This window comes from Ischnura elegans (assembly GCF_921293095.1).
Source record: "Ischnura elegans chromosome 13 unlocalized genomic scaffold, ioIscEleg1.1 SUPER_13_unloc_2, whole genome shotgun sequence".
NCBI classification, from domain to species: domain Eukaryota; kingdom Metazoa; phylum Arthropoda; class Insecta; order Odonata; family Coenagrionidae; genus Ischnura; species Ischnura elegans.
In genome coordinates, this window is record NW_025791658.1 from 4,841,131 (window position 1) to 4,853,600 (window position 12,470).

Genomic DNA, 12,470 nt, shown 5'->3' on the forward strand with positions numbered 1-12,470 from the left:
GCAGGTAGCAGAGTACCCAGCTAGCAGGTAGCTGAGTATCCTGCTAGAAGGTAGCGCTTCTTAAAATGAAATTTCTTTTCCCATAGAAACATAAAATTTTCCTGAAGGAAAAAACGTTTCCCATTGTCAAATTACTATAGGAAAGCAGAATCGTATAGAGATTTTCACTAGTGATGGCACAAAATGAAACATTAAAAATCATCAGTATTTTAAAGGTATTTATTTTTTCAATAATAGAAAAGAAAAACAACAAAGTATTCCTCAGGTTTGCATTCTTCAACTATGAAAAACATAAAATGCACTACTCAAATACAATTTTTTTGGGATTAACTTATGGTTTGATTGACAAACGAGTGTTTTAAATGATACATTTCGACAGAATTAATCATAATTTTAACAACATTAATTCTTCTCAATTGCCTGCCAAGAAAAACCTGCACAGTTACATAATACAATTTGTGGGGGGGACCAAGATTTTGATCTTCCTCAATGGAGTCCTATTAATAATTTAATGTAGATGATTAAGATTTTTAATCAGATCATTGGGGTATTGAAAACATTGAGTTGGAAAACAAATGAAATGAAGACATTGAAAGAAGTGGACCCTTTATAAATACTATGAGCCACAATCTTAATTAATCTTAACTCGATTTTGTCTTGACTTTGAGCCGAAATGGAGACCTCAAACAGGAAGTCTTATGGTCGTAGAGGTATCGAATGTGGTATGAGAAATCAATGCATTCTTCAACACAGTACTTTTCACAGATCTGCATTTTGGAGAGGGTCTAGCCCCCAAGCACCTGGGTAGCGATAATCACTGAACCAAAATCAATGACACAGTCCACGTGTTCAGTGATGATGAAAATTGGTCCAAGGACAGCTCTGTCGGGAAAGGAAATTTCATTGAATTCATTTAGTATCTCTGCAAATGTACATGTTCAGAAGAGATTGTTATCACTTGCTAACTTGAAGGAATTGTATTCAGCTTTTAAATTTGACTTCTCATGTTTTTAAAGCTCAAAAAGCCTGTTAATTAACAATTATTGACATTATTTTGGCTAACGTAGCAATGCAGGGGGAATAAAAGACATTACTATGGAAGCTATGTACTTGGATAGACAAGGGGTCAAAATTTCATTCAAATATATTATTTATTTCTGAGCTACGAATGTCTACCTTAAGGCCTTTTTTACACAGTACACGGAATTGCGCAATCTGATGTACGTGCGAAGGCACAATCAAAATTGCATCTTGTAAAGCGGTGAATTGCTAGAACACATACGTGGATGCGAGACAGCAAAATAGCCCCTGTTCTAATTTCGTTCATGCATTCACGCAATTCCACGCCATTTTAGAAAGTAATGCAGCTCTAACCTGTACAATTCCGTACCCCTTGTAAAACGGCCTTTATACTCTGCACTCTGGAATTTGACTCCCACTAGCGCCACTTCTGAGCAAACACCTCAAACTCCAACCCCTCATATCTTACAAACTATAATGAGAGTGAGAGAGGAAATGTTTAACATGGGTCATTTAATAGGTGGTACATAGTAGCTATAGCTGTAGTACATACTATGACAAATCCAATATAAAAAATTCTCGTGTCACCGTTTTTTTGTTCCCAAACTCCTCCGTAACGGCTGGACCGATTCCTATGAAATTTGGAGTGCATGTTCAGCAGGACTGAGAATATGTTGCAAACTATTTTTTATTTTTCTCCAGGACCCATGAGGCCCCGTAAAGGGTCCTGAGTCATTTCAAAAGAAATACATGTAAAGTTCGTTACTAATGCCTGCAGACCTTTTTTCTTTTGCATACTTAAATTAGTGATAATGGTCACATTTAGTTGAGACATATGTATACCATTGGAAAGAAAAAGAAATGCAGATTCTTATCCGTGCATTTGAATTTCGTTTTCCCCGTGATTGTTGTGATGTCCCACCGTTATTTTAGAGTGCTTCCCGGACTCATAATGAGAGCTTTCTTCGACAGTTCGCGATCTTTTTAGCAGAGCGTGGTCGTGCACTGCGAGGCTTGTAAAACAGGAGCACGGTGCTCCCATGAATGCAGCCAGCGCACGATCGCTTCTATTTTAGGAAGAGGATTTTAGTGGAAATAATTAGCCTGGTTTATCCTAGCATTAATAAAGTAATTCCGATGATTTTGCGTCTGATTTTATTTTTTTATAAAGATTGCGGAAAAAAATTGAGTGAGAGTAAAAAATCATGCACGGATAATCCACAACACGGATATACTGCAGCCGGCTGATTGGGAGACTGTTGTAGTAGATATTGGCATAAGTACCTGTTTATCCGATGTACATGGAGTGCAGGAAAGGTAAAAAAATGGACAGAGGCATCAAGTTGGTGGGCAGCTGAAGGGTGAAGGGGGCGGAGTTGCAAGCATTCTCTTTGCAACATACCGTGCACGCCATTGACGGCATTCCATCGCACGAATCTGAGCAGAATAACTGATCGAGGTTAGGCTCGCATCTTCGATACACTTTGATAACACCCGTTACTGGCTCTGCAAGAGAAAAATGTGATTTCAGTGAGAACGTGAGATATGGGTTAGGTGAAATCGTTAGTCAACAATAATGTTTATTCAATGGGTTTACAACGTTTTTTCATTTTACAGAAAAGTTATACAAAGAAAGAAAAATTTTTAAAAGATATACATATATGTATTCTTTACATCATAAACCTCAATACTTCATACCACCTCTACGGTCCCGTCAGATTTACATGTACATTTAAAGACAATCCTCTACATAGTGAACCTCTTTATCTCAATAAACCTCCACTTATCATACCAAGGAAACATCCGCGAGACAGCCTAACTACCTCCGCAAATTGTACCGAGACAACTAGAGACCATTAATGCAGTTGCAATTACGTACATGGAATGTCATATTCAGCGATAAATTTTTCACGCTTATTTTTTTCTTGTACACCTTTATTATGTTGTAATTTTCACGTTAACCATTAGTTGTGGCCATTTTGTTCCATATGAGAGCATACTTGCCAGTAAATAAAAAAATAGATATCCAACTATCCCAATCATTTTAAATGTCTGTTGATTTGAGAGAGATCACATCGTTTTATCTTGAATCATGTGATATCGCTTGCTTTTTGCTATTATTAAATAATAAATATACGTTCACTAATGCATGCATGTTTGTTTTAACACATAATTATAATGGTTTAAAGGACAGTAGTGCCTTTAATTTCCAAAGGACATGAAAAAATGATGCATATCACTGAAACCTCTCTATAGTGAAGGGGCACAGCTAGGAATTAAGGTTGGGGGTGGTTTAGGTGCAACTAATACCAGGGTGTGTGGGGATATGGAATACCCACCAGGATAAGTGGTAGGTGCGAGATTAATAATTTGCTGAGTTTTAAGATAAATGGTTCAAAATGATGAGTTTTACGGCTTTCTGAGGGAAAACATTTCAAAAACCTTATTACAAAAGGTATACCAAAAAACATAAAAATTAGCTATAAACAAACCCTTATATTAAATTATTACATTAAACTTCTTTTAGACAATATTAAATAAAATTCAACAATGCATGCTTTGCAGGTTACAAGGATGCATTATTCTTAATTATGGCAATTATCTGAGATACAAATACATTTTTATCCCATGATTAATCAAACTGTTTACATTCAGTGTTGTCAACCCTACATATATTCTTATTAGGGGAGAGTTGCAACAATATTTTGATTTCGCAAACATAATGAGGAAGGTTTGCTGGTGTCTTTGGTCATAATAATATGCTTTATTAACGGGCATAAAAACCCTGTACAAAATTACAATACATAGAAAAAAATATAAACCAAAACAATAATATAAAAAAGAAAAGATATACATATTACATTACAAAAGGATGCAATCAAAACTCAATTTGAGAGAAAGCAATAATTATTAAAGTTTCACACATTTACCTAACTGTAGACTTATAAATGTTTTTAAAAGTGTTTAATGGAGTAGCAAAAAAGTCCAGGTTACTGTTAGCATTGCTATCTCTCATTGCACGGAAAAAAGGTAAGAAAAAAGAATGGTTGTTTCTTAAAAAAGGAATTGTGAACAGTGAAGTGCTTCGAGATGAAACTATTGGAACTCTGAGGGGTACAAGAGAAAGCAATGTTGAACATTTAACATGATTATTTAATATACAATATAGAAAAATAATGGCAAATTGTTTTCTCCGCAGATGAAGGGAGGCTAAATTAATAAATTCCATTAGGTCATTGCGGTCACCAATAATCCCATTTAGGTGAAATTTATAGGCAATAATTCTTAGGAACTTATGTTGCACTTTCTCAATGACTTGTACATATTTAACATAAAAGGGACTCCAGATAATGGAGCAATACTCAAGAATAGGTCTCAATAATGCTAAATGTACAGCAATCTATTGCGGGACATAAAAATTTAATTTCTAGAGAATAGCTCCATCTTTTCAATACTATATCATTGCATATAAACTGCATTCAATTTAGAATCCTTTTTGCTCTTGTTTAAATCTCATCGAATTCCTCGGAGGCTGTAAAGCAATGGACGCGCTTTTTTTTAATTCTATGCCGTGAGACTAAATTCTGGAAAAGACTTGTAAAGGAATCCATCGAGATCCGGCTGACAACTAACACCCTCAACCGTGACGCCGGGTATTCACTGAGTAATGTATGGAAACCGGCTCTTAAGAAAATAAGATTGGCTGCCTCCCGACCAATCACGTGAGACCTCACAACCAATTGAAGACTATAAATTAGTTGGCAAACTTCATCCACTCGTCATTAGCCCTGATGATGGAACCTGACTCGTGTTCTGAAACATCAGCAGAATGGAGGGAGACCACCCGGCCGGAAGCCCGAATAGCCCTTGTGGAATATATTCGCCGGGAAAGCATCAGATCTTACTTAATGGATGCGCTGTTTCCAAGTTATTAGCAGGGTCAAAGTTCCCCCATCTTGGCTTGACGATTTTTGGACTTACAATTAGTCTCCGACTGATATTTTGAGGTGGCTAAGTTTTTTCTGAAAATTCACTACACTTTGTGAAAAATGCTACCATATAATCAGTAGTATTTAGCCTGTCTTTGGAGATTTCCCATCATTTGCGATCAATGGTGCCGACTTCATGCAGAGTTTTCTTCAGATTTTAGCATTGAAACTAGGAAACCTTTGCAGGAATTACATTTCTGACATTATTTAACTGTATCAATCATGGTAACGTTAACTTATTGATGTAGCACCAATCACGAATTCCTGTATTCAGGGTTCCCAGTCAATGTAACTTATAAAATTCCAGGTTTTCAGTTCCAAAATGTCTTCAAATTCACGATCTGTAGATAAACCATTTTAGGCAGAAATATTGATCACGTAACAATTACTCACGTTAACTAAAAATGTGACAAATGCGACAGACACCGTGAATGCAACGCAGCAATGAAACTGCCATCTCTCCTGACGTAACATCTCGTTTGCAAAATTCAGCTCCGGCTTAAGGTTGTGAGTGGGAGAATAGAGGTACTAGTGGCACCGACTCCATGGGACCTGAGGGGGCCCGAACCCCCTCAAAAATTCCTTATGGGTGTGAGGAAAAAATGTGAAAGGGTTGTCGATTTTCCCCGGAGTGTCCAGATATCGAGATTCGAGTTATCAGGGTGCTAATTTTGATCATATGACTCTTTTAAAATGCTTAAAAAAACTTAAAACTCACTACTTATAAAATTTCCCGGGGCAAGATCCCCGGTTTCCCCCCCCCCCCCCCCCCCAATATTATTTTTAAGTCAAATTTCCCTGTTTGCGATACTTCTATTAATGTATAAATTCTGTGTCTTTTAGCCCCTTCACTGGTGGGTATGTCCTTGAAAATATACTTTCAAACTGTAATTCTTAGGTCCCCACTGAATATAATAAAATAGGGTAGTTTCCTTCATCATAGAAAACGAAAGGCATTGATTGCGATTCGTTACTCACCATTAGGGTATTCTTAATATACAAATTATTTAGTTTTAGAAATCCCAGTTTAGACGAATGCCAATGGTCAATTTTTATCCTCATTTGAAAAAGGCCAGATTGGTGCCCATGCGATGCCACTCCACGTGACGTCACAAGGACCTAGTTTCTATGCGAGTAGATGGGAGTTTTACATTGTCTGAGGTTACCAATGCATCCATGAGGCACAGAGCTCAGGGAAACATGTCTTAATAATCATCAATTAAAATTGCATATGGTCGGAATGTTTCCTTCGTTTGGTAGGGTATTAATAATCCTTATTTAAGCCAAGCGCTACCTGCTAGCAGGGTACTCTGCTACCTGCTAGCATCATGCGTCGTATCAGCGCTCAAAGCCTCACCCCAAGGTCACCTCACTTGCAGCAGCAGGAACCAGAACGACGTCACACGGAGTTTTCGCGGCATTCATACTTAGCCATCGCGTTTTCGCACACTTGAAAATTTTCACTTTTCATTTGATCGCGAAAAATAGATATCGTCGTTTAAAAATCTAAATGCGTGAAATACATACTCCAGGGGTGATAATCTTTCGATTTAGGCAATAATAGGAAACCACCCCATTTAATACCAATATTTACCTGGTGACTGTCACAGGATTTTTCCATCATTCGCAATACTTCTATTAATGTATTAACTCTATGTCTGGTTAGCCACTTTACTGGTGGAGATATTCTATATGCAGATGACACCTCGATCATTTCAAGTGAGGTAAATAGGAGCGACCTAGTTAATACCACACAAAGCAGTATCAACAGCATGTCTGAATGGTGTCATGATAACGCCCTGCAAGTCAACATTGAAAAAACAGTTTTTCCTCAGTTCCATGGCACCCGGTCTCAATGTACCTCAAGTATGATCTTAAATGTTGGTCCTCGCATGTGATTTCTCGGGCACATTCAACAAAATTATTAGCTGTTATCCTCACTGACAACCTTGACTGGTCATGACATATTGATTTTATAATGAATAAACTATCCACTGGCATATTTATGATAAGAAAGCTGGCTGAAGTAACTACCATTGATACTCTGAAGATGATATATTATGCCAAAATATATCCTCACCTAACTGATGGCATCATCTGTTGGGGTAACGCTAGCTGCTGCCACAAAGTCTTCTCTGTGCAGAAACGTTCAGTGAAAGCCATGGCCAGAGTTTCCGTGCAATTCCTGGCTTACTGGCTGGTTTCCTGGCTTACCTCTTCATAATGATCTAAAAATTCTAATATTCTCATCACTGTACATACTCAACTGTGCCTCTTTTGTTAAAAATAACCCTGAATACTTTCCAAAAAATAGTTATCTTCATAATCACACAACCAGAACCACCGATGACGTTAACCTCAAAGACAATATCCTAACACTATCTGCTAAAAAGCACCCTTATTCTCCCTATCAAAAATATACAACAAATTACCGTATGATATCAAATGTCTTCCACCTACACCATTAAAGAATTCTTTGAAGAAATATTTAATGGAAAACAACTACTATAGCCTGAAGGATTTTATTCTGGGCTCTGAGTAATCTTTGCCCATGAGCCACAAAAATTGTAACTTTTCCTTTAAACTGTAAAAATTGTAAATATTACATCACTTCATTTATTTGCAACCATTAATGTTTATTTTGACGACTTCCAATGTCACCGGTGCATATGTAATCTCTAGGAACAATAAAAATTTTTATTATTATTATATCCTTCAAAATATACTTCGAATTGAGTCCGTGGGTAATTTCAATGGTTTTTCTTCAGATCACTCACCTTTAGTAATCGTTTTCGAACATCGCCCACTGTTGCAAATCTCCAGATCCTTATGCGAACATGACATTGATTGAGAGCTTGTCTCGCACTCGTAGCAGGAGAATTCTTTATGTTTGCTATGATATCCGATAATTACTAAGCTGGATGATGGAAGTCCTGAATTATTTAAGAGAAGAAAGGGGTAAAAAGAAGTAAAGATGATTACACACCGAGCAAAACTACCTCTCAGTGACATATATACTTACTAGACCCTCCTGGACATGTAATCTTTGAGTTACCTTGGTATAAAGGGAATGTCAAAGATCCAGAATGAGGTCCAGGAGTAATATGTGTGTGTAACAAGGGGCGGATTCAGGATTGTTTTCTGGAGTAGGCACATAGGAATTCTCATATTTGAGAGTAAAAACAAAATATAACAATAGGGTAGCTTCCTTCATCAAAGAAAACGAAAGGCATTGATTGCTATTCGTTACCAACCATTAGTGCATTCATAATATACAAATTATTTGGTTTTAGAAATCCCAGTTTAGACGAATGGCAATGGTCAATTTTAACCTCATTTGAAAAAGGCCAGATTGGCGCCCATGCGATGCCACTCCACGTGACGTCACAGGGACCTAGTTTCTACACGAGAGGATAGGAGTTTTACATCGTCTGAGATTACCAATGCATGCATGAGGCACAGAGCTCAGGGAAACATCTCTCAATAATCACCTATTAAAACTGCCTGTGGTCGGAAAGTTTCCTTCAGTTGATAAGGTATTAATAATCCTTATTTAAGCCAAGCACTACCAGCTAGCAGGATACTCTGCTACCTGCTAGCATCCTGCGTTGTATCAGCACTCATAGCCTTGCCCCAAGGTCACCTCTCTTGCGACAGTGCACTGGGAACCAGAACGACGTCACACGGAGTTTTCCCAGCATTCATACTTGCCGGTCACGTTTTCGCACGCTTGAAAATGTTCACTTTTCATTTAATCGTGAAAAATAGATATTGTCATTTAAAAATCAAAAAGCATGAAATGCGTACTGCAGGAGTAATTATCTTTCGATTTAGGTAATAAAAAATTAATAGGAAACCACCCCATTACTGTAAAAAGTATTATCTTTATATTCATATGAAAGCTATTTCCTGCTGCCGGGGCGCAGCTAGGAATTAAGGCTAGGGGGCAAGGGGGGGGGTTGTTTTAGGCTCAACTAGACCTGGGGTGTGTGGTATACCCGCCAGGATAAGAGGGAGGTGCGGGGTTCTCCCCCAGGAAATTTTTAAGACAAATGGTTCAAAATGGTGAGTTTTATGGCTTTCGAAGGGATATTTTATTAATCCTTACACTCTTCTATAAGTATATTAATCAAATTATGTAAAATGGATTAAACTTAAAAGTTTCTCTCAGCTCTGGGGGGATTTTACGCCCCAAAACCCCCCCTCGCTGCGCCACTGTCCTGCTGGTACCTACAATTGGAATACGTTTACTCAGTGGCGGCTCGTCAGTCAAATGCTGGGGGGGGGGGGGGCACACTCCACCAAGGGGCGTCATAATGTTATAATATTATGTGTATGTTAGAGAGTTTTTAAAGCAATCTAGAGACCATTATGACTCACTAATACACAAAACAATCACTAACATTAACAATCACTAACTCGATTAACTCATCTACAACTAGGCCTATTTACATTAAAACAGTCTACACGTAATAAGTCAACTGGTCACCAAAACAAGGTATTCTGCAACAAAGCTACACCAAGATTATACGACTGCTGGTCGGCGAGGCGATGTCAACTCGCTGGATACGTCGCTCTGCGCATGCTCGGGCGGAGTCCCAAGACTTCCACAAGGCACAAGCTTAGGCACGTCATAGCACCAGCAGCCCCCACCACTACCACTCTCCATATAACTGCATGGTGATGGATTGGGAAATTCTGGCCAGCGCCCCTCGGCTACAAATACGAACTTCTCGTGCTATTTTTGCGTGTTTTCCCTACATTTTCGATGTATTCGATTGAAAAAAACATCTTGGTTAATTAGATGTATAATTATAATTGAATGGGTATTTAATTGTTTTTCCTTTTTTCAAATCTTTTGGGGGGGCGCCGTCCGAGTGTCCTTGCATGGGCAAGCCGCCCCTGCGTTTCCCATCCTAGGAGTGGCATGAGAATATTGTAAACCTCTTTGTACGGAGCTCTTTTTTGGGGTGGAGTTACCCTGGTAGTTTCGTCCCTCAGAATTAGGACACAGCTAAATCCATCCCTTACCCCGGCCACTGGACTACACCCCCTAACCCAATCATAGCACGAATCCACAGTCAACTTATTGCATTACCAGTGTTTTTTTTCAACCAAACATTGTATTTGATTTTCAATAATCTACTCTTCTAAAAAATTACTCGTATTTTATTAAGTTTTGTGGAATTTTAAACTGGTTTCTAGCGTAATTAACTACAAAGTTAGTAAATAGAAGGTAATATGGTTATAAGTCTGGAAGTCCGTTATTCTTAATGCTAAAATTCCGTTTAAAAATTGCTTGGGCACGGAGCAAAACGAAGAATTCATTTCAAAGTATAAAACAATGGTAGTGTGTAATGAAATATACCATTGAAAATACTAATGACAATATAATCACTTTGCAAGGGATTTCTGCAGTGAGGATGGTCATAAATGAGTGGTAGGGTCGGGCTTTATTGCATGGGGAGTGGCCATAAGGACTCGCTTAAGTAGTTCTCAGGTCGGGCCTGAATATATGACAATTATTACCTCAGCGGTCACTTCCTTTCCTTTGCATCGGCTACAGCCGACATCCGCTCGTTTGCATTGAAAAATCCACGACAGCTATACCTCACGTCAGGTTTATGGGTTTGAACTTCCCGTCGGCTCCACCCGTCGTCTGGCATGAAAGGGTTAAGAGTAGGGGTAGGGGAACGTGCCCCTCTGCCCCCCTCCCCTAAATCCGCCGCCCATGCGATGCCACTCCACGTGACGTCACAGGGACCTAGTTTCTATACGAGTAGATAGGAGTTATACATCGTCTGAGGTTACCGATGCATGCATGAGGCGCAGAGCTCAGGGAAACATGTCTTAATAATCACCTATTAAAACTGGCTAAGGTCGGAAAGTTTTCTTCATTTGATAAGGTATTAATAATCCTTATTTAAGCCAAGTGCTACCTGCTAGCAGGGTACTCTGCTACCTGCTAGCAGCCTGCATCGCAGCGGCGCACACATCTTGGCCCCTATGTCACCTCACAATGCAGCAGCAGGAACCAGTCTGACGTCACACGGGCTTTTCCCAGCACTCATACTTAGCCGTCGCATTTTCGCGCGCTTGAAAATGTTCACTTTTCATTTTATCGCGAAAAATGGATATCATCATTTAAAAATGAAAAAGCGTGAAATGCGTACTCCAGGAGTAATAATCTTTCGATTTAGGCAATAAAAAAACAATAGGAAACCACCCTATTCTCATGGCAGGAGTTTTAGGTAAAGGAGCAATACAATTAAGTACGTATCTATAAGATAGCATTGTCTTGGACATGGATGTAAACAGTTTAAAGAAAACTATCTAAAATTTTGCACGTAACGTGATTATTTTTCATTACGATAAAAGTATATGTTGCTCAAAATATATTTTATGCCCCCCACTTGAGTTTTCTCTGTATCCGTTACTGTACAGGCAGGGGTGAAACCAGGATTTCTTTCTGAGGGGGGGGAACAAGCAAGGCCGTATCCAGGATTATGTTCTGGGGGGGCAAAAGGATACCTCATAATACAAAATGAATGCAATGACAATGGTACCGTATTAAAAATCTTGTAAATATTTTTTAAGGGTCTGGGGGGGGTGGGGGGGGAGGGGTTAGATTCGCCTATTTGTACAGGTATGATGATGGTATACATATGTAACGACAAACGATGGAAAAAATGATTTGTTTACCACGCACGGGATCAACTTATACCCCGCTCCACACAATTGTAAAACTATCTATGTAACCTCTTGAACCAAGTTATTAATACTTATCTTAAGACGGCTTATTAATAATTTGGTCGGAGATCAAATGAGGAGTTTAGAAAACGCTGTGAATTAAAATTTAAATGCGTAAAATTAAACCATAAGTGCACTAAAATATTCATTCCATACAATTAAACCAAATTATGAACTTGAATATTCATTGGATATGACATCCCAAGGGATATTCAAATATTGCCGCTATTCTCAGGACCAAATATGTCTCACAATTCAATTTAGTTGCTTAGATATTTACTTAACAGTAAATTGAAATCAGAAAAATAGTAATTAAAAACCAACAGGAGAGAGTTAGGTGAGAAAAGAAAATTCCTATTACTTGACTTATCTCGTATGAGTGGTTAATATGGCTCGGTAATTAATCATAGACAAAGAAATTTCTTACCGCGGTAATTGCCAATATCAGCGACCATCAAGATCAGACAGAGTATTAACTTGATTAAAAACATTCTGTATGTTATTTTTCAAATACATAGTGCGATTTATGATAACTAGAAAGTTCATACGCGGCGCTTTGACGACGACAATGTGACGAAACCTATGCGTAATTTAATTAATAAATAAAGCCCATTTGTCTAACGCATATAAGTATTACAACTCTTTATACCCTGATAGATATGATAAATTGCTAGTATTTATTCCATTTGTAGCTAGTAATCGGAAAGGCCT

General features: G+C 38.3%; 1 long non-coding RNA gene across 1 annotated transcript; it reads right to left on the minus strand.

Moving 5' to 3' along the window:
- Nucleotides 1-205: 205 nt before the first annotated feature.
- LOC124172775 lies at nt 206-12,312 on the minus strand. The gene is made up of 4 exons (XR_006868265.1): nt 12,187-12,312; nt 7,787-7,942; nt 2,305-2,526; nt 206-882 (listed from the first exon to the last, which is right to left on the minus strand). It is a non-coding gene; the product is annotated as an uncharacterized LOC124172775 (long non-coding RNA).
- Between the last annotated feature and the right edge of the window lie 158 nt (nt 12,313-12,470).